Source organism: Triticum aestivum, chromosome 3B (assembly GCF_018294505.1).
Source record: "Triticum aestivum cultivar Chinese Spring chromosome 3B, IWGSC CS RefSeq v2.1, whole genome shotgun sequence".
Classification (NCBI taxonomy): domain Eukaryota; kingdom Viridiplantae; phylum Streptophyta; class Magnoliopsida; order Poales; family Poaceae; genus Triticum; species Triticum aestivum.
In genome coordinates this window covers 772,595,568-772,607,240 of record NC_057801.1, presented here as the reverse complement: position 1 = coordinate 772,607,240, position 11,673 = coordinate 772,595,568, and the positions used below count along the sequence as shown (strand labels likewise).

Sequence of the window (11,673 nt, the reverse complement as noted above, 5' to 3'; positions counted from 1 at the left end):
CGCGCGTACGAAGCGGCGGTGTGGCGCCTCTCGATGCCTCACGCACAGATGAATTTTCAGGACGTCTGGACGCGCGAGCAGGCACAGGAACACTGTCAGCAGCAGTGCCGCCTCCTCATCGCCGAGGCGGACGAGCAAGACATGGAGGATTGGCGCCAGCGCCACCCAGAGGACGTCGCCAACGAGAGCGCCTTCTGGGCGAAGAGGAGGGCAAGGCGGCGCGCGGAAAGGGCGGACATGCGTCGTCGGAAGGCACTGGCGATATCGCAGTGCAATCTGGGAAATGCATCATTCTTCTCCGACAACGATGATATGTGGGAAGACGTGTTTCTTGATACGTCGGACGACACAAGCGAGGAGGAGGAGGAGGACGACTCGGAGTAGTCCTCGTAGTTTCTAGTTTGTGCTGTTTGGTTGTACTTTGTTATTTGTATCTGACTAGTTTGTGCAGTTTGGTTGAACTTTGCTTGTATCGTTGCATTATCTATTTGGTTGAACTAGCTTGTGTACTGGTTGCTCGCACGCGCCTTTTTTTTTGCAGCGTTGTTGGAGCGGGTCGCCGCGAAATATTTTGCAGCCGCTGCTAGAGCCAGTGCCCTGCAGCGCAAAAAACCGCTATTTCCATGCAAAACTGTTTTAGCGTGCCGCTTCTTGCGCGTCTGTTGAAGATGCTCTAAACCATTCCACGCGCGCACTGCTTCTTCTTCCTCCATCTCATCCTTCTCCTACTCCATGAAACTAGCATCCTCTCCAGCTCGGTCGTGTACTTGCGTTGGGCGACTACGTGACGCTACGAGCATCCACTTGGAGAACAAGAACGTGAACGCGAATTCCACACGAAACCACGTGCGAGAGCTTCTTTTTGTTGCCATCCGAGGAGAGATCTGGATCCAAGCAGAGTTTCTTCTATAGATTGATCAACCCTTTGACTAATAATCACGATAGCATGCAGCTAGCTAGATCCGCCGTTTACGCCACCCAGAGCAGTAAACTAGTGCATATATTCGTTGACTCATCACTCTCGCTCATGGCTCCGTCGTGAGGCTGCCATGAACGAGAATCCCGGCACGCTCCTCTTCCTCTTCCACCGAATTACTTAGAAAACCAGCAAACATCATCTCATGTACGCCACCGTCTACCCATCTAGTCTCCCGTGCTCCGCGCGCCATATATAACGAGCTAGCAATGGCATCTCGATCGACCACAGCATTGGCCTGTCCAAATTTCAAAATGTGGCAACCAAAAGACCTCCTCCTCATCGTCGTCTCGCTGTGTATCCTGGCGTGCACGGTGGCGGGCGACGGCGGCGGCAGGCCGCTGGTGACGGCCGTCAGAAGGGACGCGGCCACCTCCCTCTACAGCATCCCCGTCAATTCCGGCCGCCCGCTGGTCCTCGACCTCTCCGGCCCCATCGTCTGGTCCACCTGCGACGACTGCGCCTCCCACGACACGCTCGAGTACAACGACATCAACTGCATGCGCGCTCACCGCTTCCACCCGCCCAACTGCCAGCATAACGGCTACGGCATGCCCGACGCGCACAACCCCTACCGCTGCAAGTGCACCGCGCACCCGCACAACCCCGTCTCCGGCGACACCGCGTCGGGGGACATGACCCGCGTGGTGCTCTCTGCCAACGCCACCGATGGCAGAAACCCTTTGGGCCCGGTGTCGTTCACCGCCGTGACGTCCTGCGCGCCGGATTCCCTGTTAGCGGGGCTGCCGGCGGGGGCCGTCGGCGTCGCGGGGCTCGCGCGCTCCGGCCTCGCGTTTCCCGCTCAGGTCGCGCGCACGCAGGGCGTGGCTAACTCGTTCGCGCTCTGCCTCGGGAACGGCGAACGCGACGGCGTCGCCATCTGGCCCATCTTCGGCGGGGGCCCGCTCTTCGCGGCGAACGGGCGGTCCATCACGGACATGCTGCGCGGCGACACCCCGCTACGCAAGCACGGGGAATACCCCGGCTACTACGTCTCGGCCAGCAGGGGCGTCTTCGTCGACGGAGCGAAGGTGCCGCTGGACACGTACGCACCGCTCACCATTGGCTTCTCCACGACGACCCCGTACGCGCTGGTGCGCCGCGACGTGTACCGCCCGCTCATCGACGCGTTCGACCAGGCCATGGAACGCGACGGTGCGATTACCGCCGGGGCGAGGCTCTCCTCCCCGGCTGGGTCGCCGTTCGAGCTGTGCTACAACTCTTCGAGGCTGTCACTGACGCGGTTCGGCTACTTCGTGCCGACGGTCGGCTTTGGGCTGGAGGGTGGCACGGGCTGGGCAGTGCTCAGGGTGGACACGGTCCGGGCCGGTCCGGTCCCGGTCCGAGCCGTCGTTTGGACCGGCCGCCGGTGGTGCGGTCCGGACCGGACCGAGCAGTGCAGCGGTCCCAATTTCAGGGACCGGACCGGCAGATGCAAAGCTCGGTGCGGACCGTCGGTCCTCACGGTCCTGACGCATACAATCACTGCCATGTAGGCCCAGGCTGTCGGAGCGGTACTCGGCGCAGCAGCACGGTGGCCGGAGACGGAGAAGACGGGCGTGATGCGCGGCGGCACGGCGGCACGAGGGACAGAGATGGAGAGGCACGGCCGCGAGGGGGAGAGGGAAGGAACAGCCGCGCAAGGGAGCGGCGGCGCGAGGCAGAGCCACGGCGGCCGGCGGCGCGTCCTGGTGCTAGTCCACCCCACTATTGGAAGGAGCGGCGGCGGCGGCGGCGCAGTGCGTCCTGGTGGAAGCGGCGGCGCACACACGCACGAACGGGATGCGGGATGAGTTTAGGTCAGGCACACACGCCCGATCTATATGTGTGATGCGTGATGGGCTTCCTGATTAGTTCTAATTGGCCTGGGCCGCCGGTCCTCCGAGCCGGACCGAGCTAAGACCGGACCGGACCGGTCGATTTTCGGGCCGAAATTGTCAGCTCGGACCGGCCAGTTTTCCTAGCGGGCCGGGACCGATCAGTCCGGTCCTGGTCGGTCCACGAGCGGGCCCAAAAGCCCGCTCGCTATGTCCAGGCTGAGGCAGTGCAAGGCATCAACTCCATGGCACTGGTGATCGGGCGCCGCATGGCGTGCTTCGCTTTCGTCGATGGAGGAGGGGGACAAGGCTGGCTATGGCGGCGGTGCGGCGCTGGCGGTGGTGCTCGGAGGGTTGCAGATGGAGGAGAACCTGGTGGTGTTCAACGAGGAGAAGCAGACCATGGCCTTCACCGGGCAGATCAACGGGAGGGGGCTCTTGTGCAGCAACTTTAATTTTACCGTGCCCGCCTAGTGGTTCGTTTTAGTTACATGCATGGATCTAGTGTTGCTTGGCCAAAGTTTGTGATCGTGTTGTGTGGATTTCGAATTTCCTTGCATCTATTATTTCTACTGTTAAAAAAAAGCTTATTCACTCCTAAATGATAAATGCCATACATATAACGAACAAACTCCCTGCATCAAGTAACACAGTACAGTACAGGAGCGCACACATGTCTTTCTTTTTTCTTCGAAAAAGGAGGTTAACAAAATAAAGGCGATCATGGTGACGACTAAACACATAGACGACTAAGTCGACTATTTTGGCAACAATGCCAAGAAGGAATAGGCGCCCTTACTCCCAGGGACGGAGTTGGAACTCAAGTCAGCATGATGCACTGCTTTAACACAGCGTTAAAAATTTCGAACAACATTATACTATATGTATCTTCCGTAACTTCTAGTGTAGATTATCCTACATGATAAGAAAAGATGTATAAATTCAAAAGATACCAATCAATGTGCTAACTATAAGGTTGAAAGAAACAATAAAATTACTTGGATTTCTTTATATGGCTCTGCCGACACATAAAGACGTATAGAATGGATTATATATCAGAACCTAGAATTGTGCTTTCACAAAATCAAGTTTACTACTCTAGTGGTGATGAATCCGAAACCTCGAGAACGCCTTCATTACTCAAGCGTCATCTCATTTGGCCTCGTTCCTTGTTATTACTATCTTTATCTTCTTGCTCATAGTTTAGTTAAATCCCGCTTTATACTGCAACAAAACTACTCACGTGAACAAAAGACCACCACAGTTGGTCCAAAAGGAATTTCATTTGTCTCATCGACTGCACATGGTTTGCACAGAGAACAAGAACCGGTCAATTTGGTCCAAATGGGTACATTTGAAACTCGGTTTTGGCCCTACAGGAGGCCCCCTAAATTGAGTCCTCCTATACCACTGTCTGTAGGGTGATCTGGCCCAGTTGTGTTGCTCACTGGTTTTGAGCATAACTGTTATAATATCGGTTTTCTGCCGATTTCAATTGATTTTCATTTTTCTTTTCTTTTTCCATACAACATGCATATTTTACTTTAGAGCAAACATTTTAAAAAATTATTAATATTTTTAAAGATTTGTAAACAATTCTTTAATTAAAGTTTGTGAACATTTTTTAAAATTTCATGGATACTATTAATTTTTTGTTAAATTTTTTCAATGCGTGGTTGCATGGTGGTTTCCATGTTAAGAGAAATATTTTCAGGATTTGTCTAGGGCACATCTAGATGTGCCCTAGTTATTGCACATTTAAGTGATTCAATCAAGCATAAAGAAAATGGGAAAAGAAAATAAAAGAAAATGCCCACACGAATCTCCATGTAAGATCAATGACATATGACTTAAATGTGCAATACTTATGGCACATCTAGATGTGCTTTAGCAAAACCGATATTTTAATGAGGACCACCAATTTAGTACTATATATCATATAGGATGAGTATTCCTTTTAATACAATAGCAAGATATATACTACCTCCATTTCAGTTTACAAGTCTTACGCAATACCTAGGTTGTCAATTTTATCACCCTAATATAAACTATATAACACAAAAATTATACCTTTTGAAAGTAGAAACTCCAAAGTTTATGTTGATATATTTTTTGTGATATATGACTTGTATTAGGTTGGTCAAATTGACGATCTAGGGATACGCGCATGCCCTGTAAACTGAGAGAGAGGTAGTACATTGGTTGGGTCGTACCGAAATACACATCTAAGGCGTAAGTTATTGAAATAGGTAATCCAGGAATAATTCGATTTTTCCAGGTGTGTGGTTTTTGTGAAAACCAGAGATAACATGATGAGTCTCATAGGATCCAAACATTTGTCTCTGAAAAGTCCAACCCAGTTTCGTAGCATTTGAACCCTGGTCTCTAGAGATAACCAGCATGTACAAATTGGCCAAGTAACCTACTCACTTTACTACAATTATTGTCGAATAATCGAAAGCTAAACTATTTGACCTTACACTACTGGATTGGAACAAAAAACTATTTTATGTTTTCCTTCATGGGATTTGCTAGTGCATTATCGGTGTTGCACTTCATGTGACAAGTTAAGCTGGTGCTCTCCCTGTGCTGCTTAATTTATTCTTTTGAAAAGGCTCCCTGTGCTGCTGACTTCAGGGCAGACCATGAATCTTCACAACTAGATGGAGTTTTGGTATGGTTTGTTAGGTTTTGGAGTCCGCATGCCAGTAGGCTGGGCGGTGAAGGTGATAAAACAATGCAATAAGTATCTCTAGCCCCGCCCCATCGTGGTGATGTTGGTTCCGACGTCGTTGCGGTGAGGATGCTGAGGGCTGCTTTCCATATATTCGACCTGTGAGGCTGTTGGGGAGAAGCGTTAACCACAACTCTTCTGCATCGGTTCTCCTGCGATGGAGGCTTTAGTGTGAGACTTGGAGTTGAGTATCCTAGTAGTACAACCTTGACCTTGTCTAGGTGGATGGTCCATGCTTTGTATATTCGTCGTTGGCACCTCCTGGCAACGTCCGATTACTTCCTATCTGCAAGTGGAATGGCTATTTGTTCCGCGATATGAAGTATATGCGGGGTCATCGAGTTGTGTTGGTTAGAGATGGCGTTGAATTTCCTTTAAGAAGAGTGCTCTTTTTATTACCAAAAAATCCTGCTAGCCAACTGGGCTTGTTCATGAGCTACATATTTTGTCCCTAATGGCATGCTCATACTTATAACGTTTACAAAGTCTCGCTCCATGGAATAACAACCATGAAAAATCGTTGTAGCTATACCCGTTGGTGATCCTTCATTTTTCAAAATGTATATTAATTCTATGCTGTTAGAGCGCACAACAACTCTATTGCAACCCATGAATTCTCCTAAGAGCAAACCATGTTTTGGAGCCACAGCATCAGCCGAAAGAACATCTCGAACCCTACGCAACTGTATAATCTTACATTATGGGACGGAGGGAGTAGTCTTGAAGTTTCAGGACAACACTTGGATAGTTGATTTGGCACCATTTAATTGGAAATGAGGAGGCAGTAAGTTTAATCCGTACATTGACGTCGGGTACCACCTCCCTTTTCTTTTTTATGGGATGGGACATAGAAGAGAGAGAATATCATAGTCATACACACACCTTGCGAACACTCTCTCTGACGAAAGGTGATGGAATCTACATGGTGGTTTGACAGTGCTATACAGGATGCGAAATAGTCAAATACCCAAGTACAACGGAATAATTTTGTGTGAGCTTCTGACTTGTCAGATCTCGACGTGCTTGGGTGTGTGTAATTTATTTTGGTGCATGGGGTTGACGTTGTTTGCAGGAAAAAAACGAGGGGAAAAAACTAGTCAAATAGACGCACGGAAATTTTCGAAATCCATGCAACACAATGACAATATTAATTAGACCACGCAACAGTAGGCTAGGCGGGCATCGTAAAATTGAAGTGGCCGCAGGAGAGCCCATTGATGAGGTGCTGCCCGGCGGTGAATCCGAGCGTCTGCTTCTCCTCGTCGAACACCAGCAGCATGTTCTCCATCTGCAACCCTCCGATGACCACCGCCGGCGCCGCACCGTCGCCATAATACCCAGCCTTGTTCCCGGCCTTCATCTCGACGAAAGCCAAGCGCGCCGTGGCGCGGTTCAACCGCACCACAGAGTTCATGCCGAACACCGGCCAGCTCGTGCCGCCGTCGAGAATCAGGCTGATCCTCGGCACGAAGAAGCCGAACCGCGTCTGCGGCAGCTTCGAATTGTTGTAGCACAGCTCGAACGGCGGCGCGGCCGGCGAGGGGACCCTCAAAGCGGCAGCACCCCAGCGCTCCATGGCCTGGTCGAACGCGTTGATGAACGGGCGGTACACGTCACTGCACAGCTCCGTGTAGGGGGTCGTCCGTCGTCGTGGAGAGGCCGATGGTGAGCGGTGCGTGCTCGCCCGGCAGGATCCGCACTCCGTCCACGGCGATGCCCTTGCTGGCGATGATGTAGTAGCCAGGGGAGTCCTTGTACTTGCGGAGGGGTGTGCTGCCGCCCAGCATCTCCGAGATGGGCTGCCCCAGGACGAAGAGCGGGCCGCCGCCGAAGATGGCGACGCCGCTGCCAGGGCCGCTCGAGAGGCAGAGCGCGAACGAGTTAGCGACTCCCTGCGTGCCCGCGACCTGCGCCGGGAATGCGAGGCTCGACCGCGCGAGCCCCGCCACTCCCACGGCCCCAGCCGGCAGACCCTGTAGCAGGGTATCCGGCGCACAGGATGTCACGGCAGTGAACGACACCGGGCCCTACGGGTTCATGCCGTCGGTGGCGTTGGCTGAGAGCGCTACTCGGGTCATGTCCCCCGATGCTGTGTCGCCGGAGACGGGGTTGTGCGGGTGCGCTGTGCACTTGCAGCGGGGGTTTTGGACGTCGGGCATGCCGTAGCCGGTGTGCGGGCAGCTGGGCGGGTGGAAGCGGTGCACGCGCATGCAGTCGATGTTGTTGCACTCGAGCGTGTCATGGACGGCGCCGTCGTCGCAGGTGGACCAGACGATGGGGTCAGAGAGGTCGAGGACCAGCGGACGGCCCGACTTGACGGGGATGGCGTAGAGGGAGGTGGCCGTGTCCTTGGTGACGGCCGTCACCAGTGGCCTGCCGCCGCCGTCGCCCACCACCGTGCATGCAAGCACAGAGAGCGAGACCGCGACGAGGATGAGGTATTTTGGTTGCCACATTTTGGACTGGCCAGTGCTGTGGACCTGTGGGCTGTGGTGCATCGAGGTGCCATTGCTTGCTCGTTATATACGGCGAGCAGAGTAGACCCGAATCCGATGAGCGTGCCGGGATTCTCGTTGGCGGCCGCTTCACGACGGAGCCAGGCATGAACGATGAGTCTGCGCTAGCTAGTTTACTGCTCCGTACATAGCGGATCTAGCTAGCTGATAATGTGGCAGACGCGCGCGGCTATCGTTTGTCAAACGGTCGATCAATCTATAGAATAAACTCTTTTTGGATCCAGATCTCTCCGCGCATATAATTGCCCGACTTTAAAGCATCTACAACCTGACCTTATTTTTGCCTAAACGTCCGGGCGAAAAGCCCAGCCAACGCCTGCATCAAGAACGTCACAAATACGACCAAGTATCTAGGTTGTCCGGCCCCTCTCATATTAAGCTCACACATGGGGCAGACATAGGATCGTACCGACATGTTCGCCACATCGAACTGAAGGATAGGCTCATGCAAAAACTCAGCGGTTTGCGGGGGAGTTCAACGGTTTAGTGAGGACGCATTCATGTCGCCTCTTCGCATTGCGATCTGAGGGCCAAATCCGGCTATTTAAGATGGATGACAAGGGATACCCTAGCCGCCCCCATTTCCGGTTAACTTTTGAGAAAGCACAGGCTTTGGAACACCCCCTTATCTAGCCATCCATTTCTTCATCAAGATTCGTGCAAGAACGTTTGCCTTTTTTGTTTCTTTCAAATAAAACAACACATGAACTTGAAACTTTGCAGGACAACATAACATTCTAACTAGAATGTGGGAAAAAACTTACAGATTGAAGTTCGTATGTTTTGTCACTTTGGGTATATTTATGTCGGACGAAAAAATCTGAAAGTTTTTACCCACATAGTAGTACGAATGTTTTGTTGTCCTGCAAAGTTCAAAACTCGTATGTTTTTTTAAGAAACAAAAAAGAGAAAATTCCATGTAGTAGTGAGTTAATTGTGTACCACAGATCTCAAAGCAACATTTGAGGGTAAGGATAAGAGGTGTCCGAAAGCCCGAGCTTCAAAAATCCACGTCCTTTCCCACATTTCCTTCTCGTCCAAGCCGCCACCACTTCCCTTGTCTGCTTCCCGTTCCCAGTCCTCACTGTTAGAAGGGAGAGAGAGGTTTGGTGGAATAGTCATTGTATTGCTTGAGCCTCGTGGGCATATATATAGGAGTACAATGATCTACTTGGAGTACAAGACAAGCCAGAATAAATCCTAGTCTATCTCGTCTTTCCTAATAAACATTATACTCAACATCCCCCGCAGTCACAACGGTAGCGACGCAGACAGTGAGACTGAAGAAGAATCCGAAGGCAAGCCGACGGACACCCCCCCACAGTTGTAACGGTCGACGCATCGCGGAGTCGTGGCTGGAGTGGCAACCGACGAGGTTGCTCAAGCAAGGCGATAGCCCTTTGTGCCGTTTGTCGAGGTAGCCGAGAGCGTGGGTGGTGGAGCCGTGGTCGAGGTAGTCGTGTGAAGAATGCCGTGGTCGATGTCGAGTCGGGGTAGCCGGTGTCGAGAAAGTCTCCATGGAGCCGCAGGCGCAAGGAGGCGCCGAGTTAGTCGTGGGCGCAGTGGTGTCGAAGTAGTGGTGCGCCAGGAAGTAGATGATGTTGACGACGCGTCTCTCCGGGGTTGCCAACCCCGAGGACACATCGTAGAGGAAGGCACGCGTCGGTGTTGCCAGCACCGGGCATGCGTAGACGGACGAAGACGAAGTTGACGAAGCACCGCACCAGGCTTGCCGGGCCCGGGGACACGTCGTGGACGAAGGCATGCGGCGGTGTTGCCAGCACCGGGCATGCGTAGACAGGGACCTGCACGAGCTGTACGCCATGTCGAAGAAGTCGGAGAGGCCAGCAGAGAAGGACTCGACGACGGTTGCGGCGCCAATCGGCACGGGGCCAATGTCGCCCGCAGTTGTCGGAGTAGATGAAGCGGTCGGGGTAGATGACGACGACGCTGGTGACGGGCTAGTGCTGGACGAAGACGAAGGAGGTGGACGGGCAGCTGCGTCGGCTACGGGGGTAGCGGCGGCGGCTACAAAAGAAGAGCGGCGACGACGGCGGCTAGGTTAGGAGCGCGGCGGCGGTGCTCGAAGTAGGCGAAGAACCCGACAACGTGACGAAGACCGGCGCGGACGGTGGCGTACCCGCGCCAAAGGAGGTGGTGCGGCGCATGCCACAAGAAGTCGACGCGCGGGGACGGCGGTGGTACGAATTTTTGCCCACATAGTAGTACGAATGTTTTGTTGTCCAGCAAAGTTCAAAACAAAAAATAGAAAATCCCATGTACTGAGTTAGTTGTGTATCACAGATCTCAAAGCAACATTGAAGGGTAAGGATAAGAGGTGTCCGAAAGCCCGAGCTTCAAAAATCCACGTCCATTCCCACATTTCCTTGTCGTCCAAGCCACCACCACTTTCCCTTGTCTGCTTCCCGTTCCCAGTCCTCACCATCTGTCATGGTCCTGCAGAAGATCATCTACTACAAAAAGTTCATAAGCGAGTGTTGGGTGGAGATCACATGGGAGATATGCACCACTGAGGAACGTCGCTCGTCAGCGCACTTCGAACTGCACAAATTGTGGAGGAGGAGGAGGCTGACATGGAGGAGCAGGCAAAGGAGGTCGACTTGGAGGATTAGGCAACGGCGAAGGAGGAGGAGGTGGGCATGGAGGTGCAGGTGAAGGATGCCAACATGGAGGATGAGTTGTCAAGCATGGAAGTTGAGCCCGGTGGATTTTACATGGAGGAGGCGGAGTTCCATCTCGCACATACTGCAGAGTTGGAGGCGGAGTACCTCGCGGCACAGACGTAGTTAGGCAGAGAAAGCGGGTATTACTGCCTTCACGATGCCCATCACCGATCCCTGCCTCGTGGCCGAAAATCGGGCCATCCTCGACTCGCTCTAGTCCTAGCAGGAGGTGCTGACGAACAACCGCCGCGACGTGAGTCAGAAGCGGCTCTTCACAGACAACGACAAAGAAGAGGAGACACCAGACATTCACTCCACCGTCAATGACCACAAGCCCGATAACTCCGGTAAGCGGTCATCAACATCTCCTCAAATTTGTAGGATTAGTGCAGTCATGTAATATCCTTTTTAGTCTTTTGTATGAGTGACCTATGGTTAGATCTACGTCGTATGTAGTTACATGAAATTGGGGGTCTGAAAATGGAGGATGGGGTTGTCGGGCAAACAAATGAGGGGTGAGTGTACACTGTGTACCGATATATACGCACGCGTCCGTGGACATATAAGGAATTTCTCATGATGTAAAAAAAAAAGAATAGAAGCTCTCGCATGTGCCCGAGAACCCTATATATCACTTATAGCAAATCGTTAAGCATAGAAATCGTTCATGGTAGGCCGGCTTGGTTTGGGGTATTTGGTGTTGGGAACTTCTTGTGGTTTAAAGAAGGTTCGAATTGTTTTTTGTTTCATCTTTTTTTCTTTCTTGCATGCTGATTTTCCTATTTTATTTCATATTTTTATCATTTTCTTTTTCATGTTTTTAATTTTCTTCATTTGAAAAATTACCAAAAAGATAAAATTTGTGAAGAAATTTTATTCATGATTTTTTGTAAAATTCTTGTATATTTTAAATTTTTGCATAGAATTTTCAAACTCATGAGTTTTT

At 51.9% G+C, this 11,673-nt stretch overlaps 2 pseudogenes; one reads left to right on the top strand and one right to left on the bottom strand.

The window, feature by feature from the left end:
* Nucleotides 1-1,230: 1,230 nt before the first annotated feature.
* LOC123066495 (chitinase CLP-like) lies at nt 1,231-3,267 on the top strand (annotated as a pseudogene).
* Nucleotides 3,268-6,698: 3,431 nt separating this feature from the next.
* LOC123066494 (chitinase CLP-like) lies at nt 6,699-7,983 on the bottom strand (annotated as a pseudogene).
* Nucleotides 7,984-11,673: the final 3,690 nt, after the last annotated feature.